At 44.9% G+C, this 15817-nt stretch overlaps 1 protein-coding gene across 7 annotated transcripts in view; it reads left to right on the forward strand.

Annotated features, from left to right (window-relative positions):
* PLAGL1 (PLAG1 like zinc finger 1) overlaps window positions 1-15817 on the forward strand; it is a 109358-nt gene that overhangs the window by 83094 nt on the left and 10447 nt on the right. For 4 of the 7 annotated variants that reach the window (XM_027601433.2, XM_027601430.2, XM_027601435.2 and 1 more), the window contains exon 4: window positions 4062-4149. The gene's annotated coding sequence lies outside the window, so the exon portion shown is untranslated. Of the gene's footprint in view, window positions 1-4052; window positions 4150-15817 lie in introns of all 7 variants that reach the window. The other 3 variants (XM_027601431.2, XM_027601434.2, XM_027601436.2) reach the window with 3 other exon arrangements.

The following is a 15817-nucleotide window of genomic DNA, read 5'->3' on the forward strand; positions in this document are numbered from 1 at the left end:
AGGCTGGGAACCTTGCCCTAGGTCGGGGTCTACCTGAGCACAGCCCACACCCTGTCCTCCCAAGGGCTCTGCCCACTGCCCTGGGGAAGCAAGCTGTGCAGGGGCCACGGCGGGAGAGGCTCTTTCTCTCACTTTCGTGTGTGCCCTCTCCTGCCGTCTCGGGATCTGGGCAGAATCTCCTCACTGGGTTTAGAGGTTAACAAAGACAGCCTGCCTCTGTCGTCATCTGGGCTAAAACACAAGGAATGACAAAAGCCTGCCACCTGTTTTAAATGAGCTAGAAAGAAAAGCCGTTGGGAGGACAAACAAAGCAGAATTCCAGAGTCGTCCTGCCCTGCTGATTTGGAGGCTGTAATGAAGGCAAAACATGGCCCAGACAGTGGTAACTATGGAAATTAAGGAGACAGATTTGAGAGACAGGAAGCTCACAGAATCTGTATAGCTTTAGTGAGTGGGAAAAATCTAGGATGACTCCGAATTTCTGACTTGGGAGAGTCTGGGAAGTGACACAGTGAAGAGACTGCCCTGTTGATAATGTGGACTCTCCTACCACGTGCTCCAGAAGCCAGCCCCGCTGTCTGCTGGTCGCGTGCCCATGGGCCAAGTAGTGCCACTTCTAAGCCTCAGTTTCCCCATCGTAAAATGGGGCTAATAGCTCTTACTCATATGGTTGTTAAGGGCATGTTAAGTGATTAAAATGGCCACAACCCATAAGCATCCAGGAAATATTAGCTGTTAGTACCCGGTGCTGCCAGTAGCTAAAACCGGTAATGCTGGAGGGGCCCCTGCCTTAGAACAGGCGACCTTCAGGGCTGTGAGATCTCCAGGCTGAGAGGTGGTAGGTGGATTCATCTGGAATTTTAAAGAAAGTTCAGGATTGAAGACGGAGATTTGGGAGCCCTCTGACTTCAAGGAGGTGAAACCCTGGGTTGTGAGTGGGGGTCCCCCAGCGATTGTGCATGAAGGTAGAGGGCCAGGTGTCAGGCCCACACAGCTATTCAAATTCTGAGGGACCCTTTGCAACTCGCTCCTCCGTGCCACCTTTAAACTGACTTTGTTGTTTTGAGATAAATATGAATATCCCATTCAGGGTCTCTACTCCAGAGGTATAAGAGTGGGTTGTCTGTTAACCTCCCATATTAGGTGGGTTCCTTTCTATCTGGAATTACAGTCTTTAGAAAATAAAATAAAAAAAAAAACTATTTGAAAAGCTTTTCAAACACAAACCTTGCACATCTTCAATCTAGAGGAGTCTTTCACTGAAAACTAAGGCAGAAATCCCAGCGTTTGGGGCTTGCCCAATTCTTTCCCACTCAGATCATGAGAAATAAAAAAGTGAGTTTGAAGAATTGACATAAGAAAATTCAGGAGTAGCCTGGAGTGAGTGAGCTGAAACTGGAGGGAAATCCCTTTGTTTAATTTGGGTTTCAGTGCATGCTCAGCAGGCAGCTAAACCAGTACATTCATAGGGAAAAGGGCATGTTCTTAAATGCGGCTCCCAGAAGCAAATGCCTAGAAAGACGTACTGTGCCAGCAAAAATGCATTCTAGAAACTGTACGCTCTACATTCAGGAGATTTTACTGTTTGTCATCAGTGAGTAAGCAGACATAAACAGATCATCCCCCCCCCCATATTTTCCCTTTTATTTAAAACAATTAACTCTAATCTGTTTACTGTGTGCCAATCCCCATTCCTAGAAAAATGTGATTTTTCGTGCTACTCTGGAGCTCAGAAATATGTATATTTAGGAGTGTTTAATTTTATAGGGTCATTTTTACCATATGTATATGGTAAAGATTATATATTTTATATATGTGTGTGTGTGTATATATATATATATATATATATATATATATATATTTGAAAGATTAAAACCTTTTTCTCTGATTCTTGAAGTCTGAATTCTGACCCGAAATGCAGTCTGCAAATAGCATCCTGTCAGGCTTAGATGTGTTCTTTTTCCCGTCTCTTCTCTGCTTGATTACATTGTTGCACCCTGCACATGGTTTTCCCCAGGGCCACGCATGCTTCCAGGTTCTCTGCTGTATTGTTAACTATGTGAGCGTTACTGGTCCGAGATGGCAGGTGGGAGAGACAGAGGAACTTGGCCTCCTCCCTGCCAGACTTCTCCTCTTTCACTGGGGCTGCTTACATTGAACAGCTGAAGAATAAGCTCCTGTGTGAGCCCTCGGAGGCCAAGGAGTATTGTTGGATTCAGAAAGGAATTGCTTTCTTTTAGTGATAATTTGAATATTTTGACAATGAAGCTAAGCTACTCCACTGCCTGGTTTGCGTACCTCATGTCATGTGCACCCTTGCTCGTGAAGCAGGAGAGAGCTCCCGCCTCTCTGAATTCACAAATTGGTATTGTCCATTGGTGAGATGGGTAGGAGTAAAGGAAGAATCATCCAGAAGAATTTTACTCTCTTGGCTCAGTGTTTTTTAAAGTTCTTTAAAAAAAAAAAAAAAAACAACAAAAACATACAGGCCTTTGGAGGCTACCCAATTAAAGCACCATGATAAATGTTGGGTATTTGGAGAAGAGAGATGGGCCATCAGATGATTTGTGAGGTGTTTATACATGCAAAACAAACTCTCTTGATGATTCAGAGATCCTACTTACCTCCAGTTTTAACCTTCCAGGTTTTTTCCTGAATTTTGATAGGTTATTTTAAAAATCTAGTTGTCTAAAAATGATCTTAATTTTTCCATTTTTAACTTAAAAGGATGTTCTCCTACAAAATAAATGGGCATAGCCTTTTTTGATCAAACTAAGAGAAGGAAACAGGCAACCAAGTGAATAAATCACGTAGGTGAGATCTGATTGGCTTTGTTTCATAATAGATTTATCTTTGTGCTGGTTAAGAAAATCCTAAAAAGCTTTCCCCTTTGAGGACTGACTGGTTGGAATAGTCCTAAATTGGAAGAAGCCAAGTTTTATAATTAATTGGTGAGCAGAGATAGTGGTTTCTGCATGCTCACCAGGGATCAGTGATGCAAAGCTGGCTGCAGGCTGGGCTCTGGAAGGCTTGGTGAAAACCTAGACTCTCAGGGCCAGAGTGATGTGATGTCAGTCTGTGAGGCTTTGCACTGTGACCTAGGAATCTGTATTTTTAAAAGATTTCTCTGGCAATTCTAGTGCATAGCCAGCTTCGGTGACCACTGAACTGTGTGTTAAATTTAGAGACCTCAGCCTTTTTCCCCTGCACATCTGGTGAATCTATATGTTTATTTGAAGCACTTATTGAAAGTGAATGCCTACTGGTTATTGCTGACTTTTCAATTCAGAATTTGTTTCAGGTTCTGTCATTGCATAGATTTGCATACCCGTTTTATGGTATTCTAATACTGTTGATTTAAAAAAATACCATTTCCTCTGCATGCTATTTTGAATATTTTATGTAAACAGTTTCATGGTCCCCTCCCCCCCACTTGGCAGAAAGCAGGGGAAAACTTCAGGGTTTTTCTAATCCAGTTGCAAGTAGGACAAAAGATGTAATATAAATACTTAAAGATCTTCTTGTGCAAGATGACATCGGATTGAAAATCTTTTAAGTTACAGCATTATGAACTTTATCATACCTTTTAAATATATCAGATGAGCTAGGATGCCTGGGTGGCTCAGATGGGCGTCTGCCTTTGGCTCGGGTCACGGTCCCGGGGATCCTGGGATCGAGTCCCACATGGGGCTCCCTGCTCCTTGGGAGCCTGCTTCTGCCTCTGCCTCTCTCTCTCTCATGAATAAATAAATAAAATCTTTAAAATAAATAAATAAATAAATCAGATGATCTAAATGTTTAAGACTTTTGCCATCTGGTAGATCGGAGACATTTAAAAATTAACGGTGGTGTGGCTATTGAGGTGTCCTACCACAGGATCCTAAAGTTTAAAACTGGTCTGTTGTCTATGAAAATGCACGGAAAGGGCAGTCAGAAATCTGTAGATGTGATCAGGTGTGTGTACGTGCTCCTGAAGGGAAGCCCAAGCTGCAGCCTGGTCGGGGGGCGGGGGGGGGGGGCGGGGGAGGCTTCCCTAGCTTCATTCACTGAAGATGTGCAAGATCTCTTCCTACAGGTTTGAATCCTCAGACAAGCTCCCGAGAGGACTCCACGACCACCCGGAAGCTGGTGTTTCCTGTCACCGAGCAGGTACGCAAACAGTGGTAGCTTCTTCAAATTCTTTCTGTCTAGGCGCAAGTATTAACCATTGACTTGGAAGCACGTAGTACAATTAGTCAAGGATGTGCGGGAGCCTCCAGGTCCTTCACCAAGGTTCTAGTGGAGAAGAAATGCATTTCCCCTTCAAACTGCCAAATATCTTCAAACAGCAGTCTTCTAACCTTTCCTTTTTTCCAAAGCATGCACATGCTGTACAGCACCGGGAATCAGATGCTGCCATTGGCACCCTGTGCTGTCCTCTGCCGGCCCCCACCCACAGCCAGAGACACACAGGCCACTCTGTGGCATCTTCTGCAGACTTCCCTGTCAGATCAAACGTTCTCAAGCCGCCCCTGGCCTGACTGGTGTGCCTGAGCTGTGTCAGGGGCATCCCCCTCTTTGAGGCACATGCTCGCTGACCAGCCTGAGGAAGATACTGGTCACGTACGGGTTGTCCCGGGGAGTCCAGCCACAGATTCTGAGGCTGTATTTGGAGATACTGTAGTAAAAGCCGAAGCCTGGTGCTCGTGCGGTGTGACTGGGAAAGATGGCAGGGTACGGGTGGGAAGAGCACTGAGCTCAGACCACCAGGGTTTGGCCTCTGGTCATCGTCAGTTCATCACCAGTAATGCTGTCACTGGACGCGGACACTTGTGGGGGCACCCACTGTGTGCTGGACACTCGGCTGCGAACGGGGCAGCACCTACAGCATCTCCGCAGTCAGGGCCTGTGGGCAGGGAGTGTCAGTCTCCGCGCCTCAGTCTCCGCATCTGTCAGATGGGGATGAAGATGCCCTTCTCTCTAACGGGGCCTCAGAGGGCTTAATGAGTCTGACAGAAACGCACTGTCGTTTTGCTAAATATTATTTGGGTGTCCTTTGAAATATAATCGGACTAAAAAATATTTTGATGTATGGGCCAAGACATTACAATTCATCCCAACATGGCCAGTGTATCTAGTTGGAACGGAGAAAGGCCCTCGCAGCTCCAGGTAGGCAGGGGAGCGGGAATCTTGCCCTTGTGTCTTCTGTTCCCTGTGTGATGGACGCTGGAAGGCTAGGCATGATAACCAGGAAGAGCCTGGAATGTGTCAGCGCCAGGTTGCTGGCGAGGCTGTGGGCCGAGGGCAGGTAGGGGGGCGGCTGCCACACCAGGCAGCATGGGTCTCAGGAGCTGCACTGGACAAGCCCAGGCAGGATGACCAGTCCAGCCCGGCGCCTGGCGAGCCAGAAAGGAGGAGCGGCTTGGGACATCGCTATAGGCTACTGGGAAGGAGCAGCAAGCATGCGGCGGGGGAAGTTGGGCTCATTGTAAGCAAGGTGCCTGGCCTCGGGGGCGCCGGGAGCATAGCCCCGCACGGAGAAGCCGCCGGGGATGGGCTGGGGGGGGGGGACCACACATGTGGATGGCCAGGACAGCTCCTTAGAGAGTTCACATTCCTCCCCATTGAGCTGGGTATGATTGTAATGGTTTGTTAAACAAACAAAGGGCCTAAAGCTGTGAATGGGGGGAGAGAAAAGACTTAAGGTGAAAAGGAGAGGCGGCCCTGCTTGCCAGCGCTCCTCTCTTCTGAAGCTTTCGCCCCCCGTTTCCCCCCGACATTCCTTTCTCCCTTTCAGGGAAGCCAGTGCAGGAACAGGGACGAGTTGCCTCGTCTCCCCAGTGCCCTTGCCTTTGAAAATGGAAACTGATGAAATGCGTTGCATCTTAAAAAGAAAAAAAAAAAAAATAACAACTGGAGTCATTTTCAAGGACCAGTGATAAATACCTTTATATTTCAATTTAAGTATTTCCGGATGAACCGTTCGGTCAGCATCATTTGACTCTATTGGACGTGGCATGCAAAGGCAAAGAGAACATTCTCACTCCAACATTGGGTAGTCATTTATCTGATAAATAGGGCGTGCGCCCTCCAAGGTGGGCCGCCTTGCTTCCGGAAGCAGGGGACTGAGTGCTGGAACAGGCGCAGCAATTTTATCTTTTTCTCTTAAGTATGTACGCAGTTCAGAGTAAAGTGAGTTCTGGAAGCTCATTTGTTGAAAAAGTTTAGGGGGAAAAAAGAGTAAGTTGTCATTTACCAATTGCCAATTATATCCGTGTCCACTTGGGTAATCAGATTTTGGATCTCAGGCTCATTGCGTATAAAAAAGAACCACGCAGAGTTTCAGGACAGTACTTTTAAACCTGCGGTTCCCTCAGGGTCAGGGAGTTGTCCATGGGGGAGATGGGTAAGTACTTGTCACTTTTTTCCTGTGTAAAGGAATCTGTTGATGGACGCGTCCTTGCTGTCACTGGCCCCCGCGCCCTCTGGGACAGCCCTGCCTCCTCTCCAGGCCCATCTCCTGCGCCTCCCCTTAGCCTCCCACCTGCCTGCCAGCCGGCCTTGCCCACCGGACGCCGCCGGCCTCCCTGTGCGCTGCGGGTCGTCCGCCACCCCCCCCCCTGCTGCCCACAGGCCGCCCTCGCCCACCTGCTGCGCACCCAGCCTCGCCTCAGTGGCCAGTGTCAGACTTTCAGACAGGAAGAACAGAAGTCCTCTCATTCTGCCACCCAGAGATACTTTGCTGACCTATTGTTCTCTGTTTGCGGGCCTTTTTCTATTTTTTTAGAGATAACTGTTGTTTCAGAATCAAACAGTCCATTGAAGTCTTGAGCGTTTTTTCCAGACCTCCTGTAGCTTTTATGTTTCCCTCAAGAGATTTTTAACTCATGACCTGGCTTCCCATCATCAGAGTGACTAGTATGCTTTTCTTCTTCTTCTTCTTCTTCTTCTTCTTCTTCTTCCTCTTCCTTCTTCCTTCTTCCTTCTTCTTCCTCCTTCTTCCTCCTCCTTCCTCCTCCTTCCTCCTCCTTCCTCCTCCTTCCTCCTCCTTCCTCCTCCTTCCTCCTCCTTCCTCCTCCTTCCTCCTCCTTCCTCCTCCTTCCTCCTCCTTCCTCCTCCTTCCTCCTCCTTCCTCCTCCTTCCTCCTCCTTCCTCCTCCTTCCTCCTCCTTCCTCCTCCTTCCTCCTCCTTCCTCCTCCTTCCTCCTCCTTCCTCCTTCTTCCTTCTTCTTCTTTCTTCTTCTTCTTCTTCTTTTCTCAGTATGAGCCTTTACCCCTACACACTTCCTGGGAAGGGACCAGGCTTTTCTTTTTCCTAGAATGGTAACCGTATTAGGACAATAGGCCCTGCCGCTAATTAGGTAAGTTTTGGTCGCTGGCGCCCTACTCCTAGGGCCCTGGGAACAGAGATCACTCGCTGTCAGCGAGAGAAGCATAGCCTGAAAGGGCCTAAGGCCAGTCGCACAGGGCTTGTTGGGAGGGAGGAGGGGGATCTCGTTTCAGCGGTCACAGAAGGATAGTCCCCATCACTGACTTCATGACTAGAAGATCTCCTCATACCAGAGGCTCTTGTGTGGGTTTCTGGACGGCCGTCTGCCCCTCACGCCCCCCCCCCCCCCGTGCTACCTGGGGGCCAGGAATGGGCCCTGGGAGACCAGGTCCATTCCGTCTCAGCTTGAGAACCAGCCCTGGACTTCACACTTGCCCCTCTGGATGCACATGCCTGCTTTGCTTGTTTGTGGACATTTGATATTCCTTCCTAAATGTACTTAAAAATATCACGTACGTGGTGGGGAGAGGGAATGGAAGCTTTCAGCATCATGCGGAGGGACCTGTTCTGGGGCAGTGCTTTGGCCCTGGCTGGGGAGGCCCGAGCTGGGCGAGCCCCTCTGCTTCTACTCTGTCCGGGGTGGCCGGGGGGGGGGGGGGCGGTTTGCTAACAGACCTGCTTCAGGGAGGAGCCTCTGCAATGATGGAGCCTGGCTCCCTGGGCAGCAGTCCTTTCCCCTGGGTAGTGTGGCTTTTCTTGGTCTTCCATGGCCCTTTGAGGCCCGTGTTCCTGGGTTTCTGCCTTTTCTGTTGCTTCTTGGGGCTTCCTCCGGTTTCAGTGGACACAGAGGCCTAGAGGCGCCCTCTCCTTACTTCTACCTCTTTTCCTCGCACCTTCCTCACTCCAGTCCGCGTAGACTCAGTGGTTCACCTTGACTATTCAATCGGTTATGTAGATCTTCAGTCCTCTAAACACATTGTGACCAAGAAAGGTTCCCACCTGTAAAAAAGCCTACTTTCTCCTACTAGACGGGGCAACCAAATAGGGGTTTTGAGCTGCTGGGGTCCTGTTTTATACTGTAACCGTCTCGAAATTATTTTGAAACATCCCATTTTTTAAATGCAAATTCTCATTATGCTTATTTTTATCACCACAGACTTGTCACTACACTCTCGTACCCAAGAGAAGTAGGGGAATTAACAGCAGAAAGCTTCTTCTGCTCTTGGAACCTCTAAGAATTACTTGTCCCCACAAGCCTGCTTCTGCCCTGTTCTGCAAGGCAGAATAGATATCCTAAGGGAAAATCGATTTAGCTACAGCCTGCCATAAAGAAAACAAATTCCTCCTCACCCCCAGGACAACCCACTTTACCAAATGATGCCGGGAAGGACAAACATTGGTGATCAAAGTTGAGCACGTGGGCTTAATGACAGGATCTGAGGCCACCCATGTAGAGCTCCGAGTAACGTACAGAGTCCCTTACAGAAGCCAGATTCAGAGTGGTATCTGCTTCCCTGTAGCCAAAGGGTCTCATTCGCTGTGTTTGGTCTAGAAAAGAGCCTCAGCTCCTCCTTCATGCCGTCGGTCTCCTCGCTGGCCTCCGTGCCCATTAGGCACCATTAGATTGAAGAGGTCTGAAACTAGTGCTCGCCTGGGCAGGGCACATAGACCACACCAGAGCGATGCAGAGAGCATTAGCGGGGCCCCTGCGCAAGGATAACAGGCCGAAAACGAAGCTCCCCATGCGCATGTTTGGCTGGACTTTGCTTCTGGGACTCCCCCTTCCTTTCCTTCTCTGCCACCAGAGACACCTCCTTCCTGTGGCCTAACCTAAATGCTAATCTAACTAGTCTGTTTACCAGGGTCCTTTCAGCCTGCCCTCCCTTCCTTCCAGGTCTCTCTTACCTCCTCGGGGATGTGGCAGAAGCCAGGATGCTCTTGCTACTTCTGGTCTCACCACTCTCCGGTATATCTTCCACATGTCTGCCGTAATTATTGTCACAAAGTATGATCTGATGACAAGTCTGGTGCTTATAATGAGTTCCTGTTGCCCCGTGCCTTGGTATCAGTCCTGGGTTTTCCTTGCTGCTTGTGGTTTGGCTCTTCTCCATCTTCTTGATAGATTCCTATGCTTATGGCCTTCCCAATATTTCTTCCCATTCTTGTGGAGACAGTGTTTTGTTGGCATTCTCTACTTCCTTCTACCTCTTCTCTTTCCACCTCCTTCGCTCCACACTAACACGTAAACTCAGAGGTAGGCTGGTCAGTCTACTAAAGTATTACAACAAAACCACCTTACCCTAGTGGAGTGAAGCAGTATATCCCTGAACCTTCATGATTTGGCCTTTGCCTCCCTTTCTGGCCTGTTTGTCCACAGTGCTCCCATATTTGCCTCAGATTCCAGTCACACTGAACTACTTATTTTCAAGTGTCCTAGGCTGATTCATTCCCTTGGCCTGAAATAGACCACCTCCCCACTTAAGCACTTGGTATACTTTCAGGCTCAGCTTTAACTTTGGCTTCTCCATGAAACCTCTCTCGATCTCTCAATCAAGAGATGATCATGACTTAGACAACTGTGTTCTTTATCTACCTTGAATTCTGATAATTATTTTCACTTTTTATCAGGCATAAATCTTTGTAGAGTGATTTAATTATATCATATCTGTTAATCCCTAAGGAAGAGCATGTTTGAATGTCTGTCCATGACTCCAGTCTTGTACGTTGTCTCTGTCACTCTCATAAGGCATTATTCGGTTTTGCCTGACTTTCTAATATTTTGCCAATGTGGTTGGTTTAAAAATTGAATAAATTTTTATTTTTCATTCCAGTGTGTTTTTGTGGGTGGGTGGATGGGTGTTAAAAAATAAAACAAAATGTCAGATGTGGTAAGTATGTGACAAAAGGAAAAAAAAAAAGGCAGTCCCATGGAGTAGAAAAGTATAAGGAAATTGTTTTAATGATGGACCAAGAAATCTCACCTGGATAAAATTGTGCATATTTTCGTTTGTATATTAGTTATCTGAACTCCCCCTTCTATGAAATGCTTTTTTATTTTTTATTCTTGCCTGAAGTTTTAAAGTTCGGTTTTAAACATTAAGCCTGTAATCTGTCTAGAATTTTTAATATGGTGCATGATGGGAATCCAATTTCCTTATTTTCCACATGGATAACCAATTATTAAGTAGTCTATTCTCTCCCCCGTGGTTGCAGTCCAAGCCCTGTCATATATTGTTTCCATACAAGGGTGGGTCTGTTTCTTGGTTATTCATTCTACTCCATTGGTCCACTTGTCTAATCCTGTGCCTTAGTATGTCATACTACATTAATTATGGTAGCTTTAAAAACAAAAACCCAAACCTTATCCATTATCTCTTACCTTTTTCTTTGGGAGATACCATGGTCTGTTTGTATGATGAGGAGTATGATCCAGTAGGCTAGGAAGTTCTTGGCTTTTCTTGGCCTTTTCCTTTTCCATATAAAATTTAGAATGATCAGGGTTCTAACAAAGAACCCTGTTGAATTTTTGTTAGCACTTCACTGAATTAATATATAAATATGGAAAGAACTGACAGTGTTACAATAATTATCTGTATTTCCCTATTCGTGAACATGGTATATTTTTCCATTTATTTAGGTCTTCTGTAATGTATTTCAGTATAGTTTTAAAAGTGCTCCATAAATATATGGTACCTTTGTGGTTAGATTTATTCCTAGATATCTTTGTTTTGTGGCAAATGTATATGGTATTTTAAATTATATTTCTGTTTGCTGGCATTTAGAAATACAGTTGATTTTGTATTTTGATTTTTATAACTAAATATCTTGCCGAACTTTCTGTTATTCTGTATGTGGATTCTTTGGAGTTCTGTGTGGACAGTCATCTATAAATATCTATTCCATTTCAATTTTATATCTTTCATCTCTTTATAGCTTTATTGTAGGTCCATTCTAGTACAAATGTTTAACAAGGTGCAGTATTTAATAGGTACCTTTATCATATGAAGACAGCTGTTTCATTACGTTAAAAATCATCTCTTTTCTGTTTTTTGTCTAACAGTGCATTTTTTGACTATTTAAGCTTTGAATGATTTTATTGTTAGTCTCTGGGTTATATTAGCTGGTTTATAAAGGGTTGCTTCATGATGTTAATCACTAGTGAACATCAGGAGGAGCAAACACATAAAATTATCAGGTGCCCTCAAAAGAAGCCACACTGGCAAACGTGAAGTTGCCTAAGAATCATCAGATGAGTTTCCGTAGATTCTCACACGCGCCCCCAGCAGGTCTGACTCAAATCCCTGCCCCTGGGTCTTGCCCTTGCTACTGCGTTTTCTCTTGTGTTTTTTTTTTTTTTTTTTTTTTTTTGAAAATCTCTGTGTGTGTATGTATGTGTTTTATAGTTCTTTTAGGGATCTCTCTCTCTCTCTATTTATAGTTGTTTATTTATAGGAGTTTTCTATTCCCCATAGAGTCGTCATCATCTTTATCCTAGCTGCTTTTTTCTATTTATTCTGTGTCAGTTTTTCTTATTAGATGCTTTCTTCTGATTTCTGGTGATCCTCAGCTGTCTGCTGATTTATGAGTGGAGCCATTAAAAGGCTGATGGAAGCTTTGTATACTTAAATAGGGCTTGTTGTGGGTTAATGCAGGTAAACCTGGGGACTGCCATGTGTCCTTGTAATCAGCTCTTTTCTCTTGGGCTGCTCAGCTTTCCCAGAGAAGACTCCTTCAGTCTCCTGGAGGGGGTGGGCCTAATCGCCAGTGTTCTGATAGCCAGATAGGGCAAGTGTACAAACTTCCACTGAAGTCCCTTGTTTCAGCAGAGTGCGCCACCCTCAGACCCTCTACGGGGAGGGGATCGGAGGGCTGAATGCTTCACCAGCAGACATTCCCACTCTTTCTGTTCTTATACCCACTCTCACCTCCCCTCCAGAGTTACCTAGTGCCCACATTTCTGAGTCTCTTGATGGGTTCCACAGGGTAAATCATGTTGCCCCATAGCTTTTCATTACTGGCTTAAATTTGAGCTTTCTGAGGACAGCAAAGCCAGTTATTGCTTGTTTCCCTGCTTTCCAGCTCCCAGCATTTTGTTGCCGTTTTCTCCTCTTCTGTTATCTTTGGCAGTGTTTTTGAAAAATCTCATTAATGCTGTTTTAGTAGAGTTTCAGGAGAGACTGGAGCCACACACTTACTCAATTTGCCATCTTTAACTAGATTTTACTCAACTATCTGCAAATAGAAAGTTTGCACCCTGTCCTTACTGACATTTTCTGTCTAGTGCATAGATTTGACGTTCTAAACCTGTGGTGTAATCAACCAGAGAGCTTTCTCATTACTTTGCTCTCTGAATATTAGATACATAAGTAACTTCGGCTTTCTTGTTTATTTTAGGCCTTGTTTCCCAGAAAATAAGAGCTTAGTCACTGAGTTAACAAAGTCTCTCAAGGTAACAGTTTAAAAGTCAGCAGGCAGCAAACCTGATTGTTCAGCAGGTGGTGGGGAGACTGCTCCAGGTGGCAGGTGGCGACCCCCCCAGGGCAAAACACAGGGGCAGTCGGTGCTTCCCGCCACGGAGAACACATGGTCTCAGACGCCTTAAGGTGGAGATGTCTAATAGGCTGTTGAATAAGTAGTTCTGGAGGGAACACAGAAGAACTTTTTGTGGAGGTAGATTTTCACCAAACCAGTTTTGCTCTTTCTAATTTAGCAATGGTTTTCAGTGAGCTACTTTTATCTCCACCACAACCTCCTTAGCCCAAGCCCCCCCGGGTTTCAGCTAGACTTTCTAATCACTTCCTCCCAGGTTCACCATCTCCCCAAGCAGAAAAGAGCTCATTCCTCTGCCTGGGAGTGATGGGGAGAAGGAAGAGTTGGCCAGGTGGGCAGGAGTGGCAGGACATTCTAGGAAGGGGCGTTGTGTGGAAGACACAGAGGAGTGACAGAACGTGGCACAGTAAGGAAATAGCAAGTGGGTTGACCTGCATCTTGGCTGCCGTTGGGCCTTTGTAGGAAAGAGGTGTGCAGACACAGCAGGGTGTCAACGCCTTGTGGATCTAGCTTGAGTTCATCCCAGGTGCTGTCAGCTCAGGAGTTAGTGGATATCAGTGATGACATCTTAGTACTTTATTGAGGATAAATACATGCAGACATTTTTCATATAAAAGATTTTTCAAGGTGCTGACAAATGAACCCCTATGATTTTGAGGGTAGTCTGCCCTCTAGGCAGAAGGTAGGCCTGTCTTACATGATAGTTATCTCTAGTCATAATTTTTAACCTATTTTTTAAAGTTTTAAATTTTTTATGTAACCTCTGTGACCACGGTGGGGCTCATACTCATGACCCTGAGATCAACAGTCGTGTGCTATACTGACATGAGCCAGCCAGGTGCCCCCCCCGCAACAGTCATATTTGAAATGAAATTTGTACAAGTTGTTTACTGCTTGAATTTCAGAAGGACATAATTATAGAATCTTTTTTGGTTTTTCTTTTACTCTAACCTGATAAAATGCAGTGATTAAGACAAAGTATATGGCCCGTGGATTAGGAAATCTCAATGACTTGGTGAACACACTGAGTTAAGAGCACCTAGAGGGTTGGGGCTTTTTTTTGTTTTGTTTTTTGTTTTTCCTGTTTTCCTCTAAGTCAGTGGCCTTTAACCTGTTTGAATCTTGGAATCCTTAGCAAATCTGAAGAAAGCTTTGGTCCCTTTCCCCTTAAGAACTCCAATATACATGCCTCCTGATCTTGCAGAGAATTTCAGAGAATTCACAGCCACTTACAAACCCCTGCTCTAAGTTAAGAGTGAAAACCTAGCCACGGCCATCTGGTAAGGTACTTATCAAGGCCTCACATCTGTTATCCTCAACCAAGTTAGTCCTGCCCTGTGAGCACCTGTTCTGCTGATTAGACATACACTGAGCCCCCACTTGTCTGCCATACTCGCTCAGATACAATACCTACCAAATTTTACAGTGCTTTTGCATGATAAGAAATAACTATCTAGAGGTTCTGAGAATCATTTTATCTTGCTGAGGTTTCTGGATAGTTTTTCTGTTGATGTTAGAAACTTGCTACCAAAGTCCTTCAAAGAACTGATACTAAGAGAAGCACCCTCTCTAGAGGGCTCCTAGAGCCAAATAAGCCATGAACTTCCACCCACCCTGCTTCATGATTGGCTGTTTCATATTTTGTGAGTATAAGAAGAAAACAGAAACTGGTTAAACTGGTTTTTAACACATTTCTATAAAAACATTTATATAAAATTTTTAACACATTTATATAAAGACAATCCCAAGTTATGGGAGTATGAGACACAGGGAAATGTTTGGAGCAGAACCTTTTTACCCACAAAGAATGGTGATGAATGGAGTCAAAAAAAGAGCTCAGAGTACCCATGTTGGAAGATTAAAAATGGAAATTCAGTTTCCTCTCAGAAATGGGCCTTGCATTGTGTCACTCGGCACAATGGAAATAGAAGCCAGAAGTCATAGTTTATTTTGAGAATGTTGTAGAACATTTGTCGCCCCCCATTAGCTGATTGTGTTACGCAGCACTGGGGACATCCTAGAACTACACTTGTGCTCTGACCTCTACCATCGTATACCACCCGCTCTCAGGGAACACAGTCTTTCCTAGCTGTTGCCATATATATATGTTCTTATTCCAATCTGATCCTCACTCATCCCCAAAATAATCAGCATGAACAGAATGAAGCAGATGGCACAAGCCTTCTTTGGCATACTGGCAGATCTGTATCACTCACTCAGTATTTTTAGAATCAAGAGGATTGAAAATTATGTCCTGAGATGTTTTGGGGGAAGACTTACTATCTCTCCAGGGTGACAGGTGTTGAAAAATTACCATATTTAAGACTCAAATGTAATCTGTATGTCAAGTCACAGAATAGACTGATTATCATCAGGACCATCCCTTTGTCAGTTCTCTGTTAGGATTGTTGGTGGTTTGCCAGATAATAGAAAGTTAATCACGAGTCTGTTTTAAGGATGTGGCCAGAAAGCGCATCAGGTTTCAACCAAAGATTGGAATCAGCGGCAGCGAGCCAGTACTGGTCGTGTACGTGGTGATGGGGGACGTTGTATTAGCCACACGGTTTATTTTTTTAAAAATAGCTGAGCTTTGATCCTCAGCCACAATGAATTTATAGTCTGTTGAGAAAGACTATTTTTATAGGAGTTTGTGATAATATCATGAAAACAGTGTAAATATTTATATTTGAAGGTCCACATTAATGAAATACAGTTATGGTGGCTGAAACATTAAAACCATTTGTGAATTTGAATTCGTCTTTAAAAAAGGCTTCCTGAAGAAATTAAGGAGTGTTCATTATCGTATAATTAATTCAGTTCAACATTTAAGGATCAACTTTGCACTTAGTGTTGGCCTAGGTGATTTAACACACAGAGTCTTGGGAAAAGACATTCATGAAATAAGTTAAATATGTATAAAAATGTTTAAGTGACATTTGTTCTTTGAAAGTTCCATGGGGAACACAGGTAGGAAATGTGTGTCACGTTTAATAAAACATGCCATGTCTAAAAATCCCTG

Source organism: Zalophus californianus, chromosome 7, assembly GCF_009762305.2.
Source record: "Zalophus californianus isolate mZalCal1 chromosome 7, mZalCal1.pri.v2, whole genome shotgun sequence".
NCBI lineage: Eukaryota > Metazoa > Chordata > Mammalia > Carnivora > Otariidae > Zalophus > Zalophus californianus.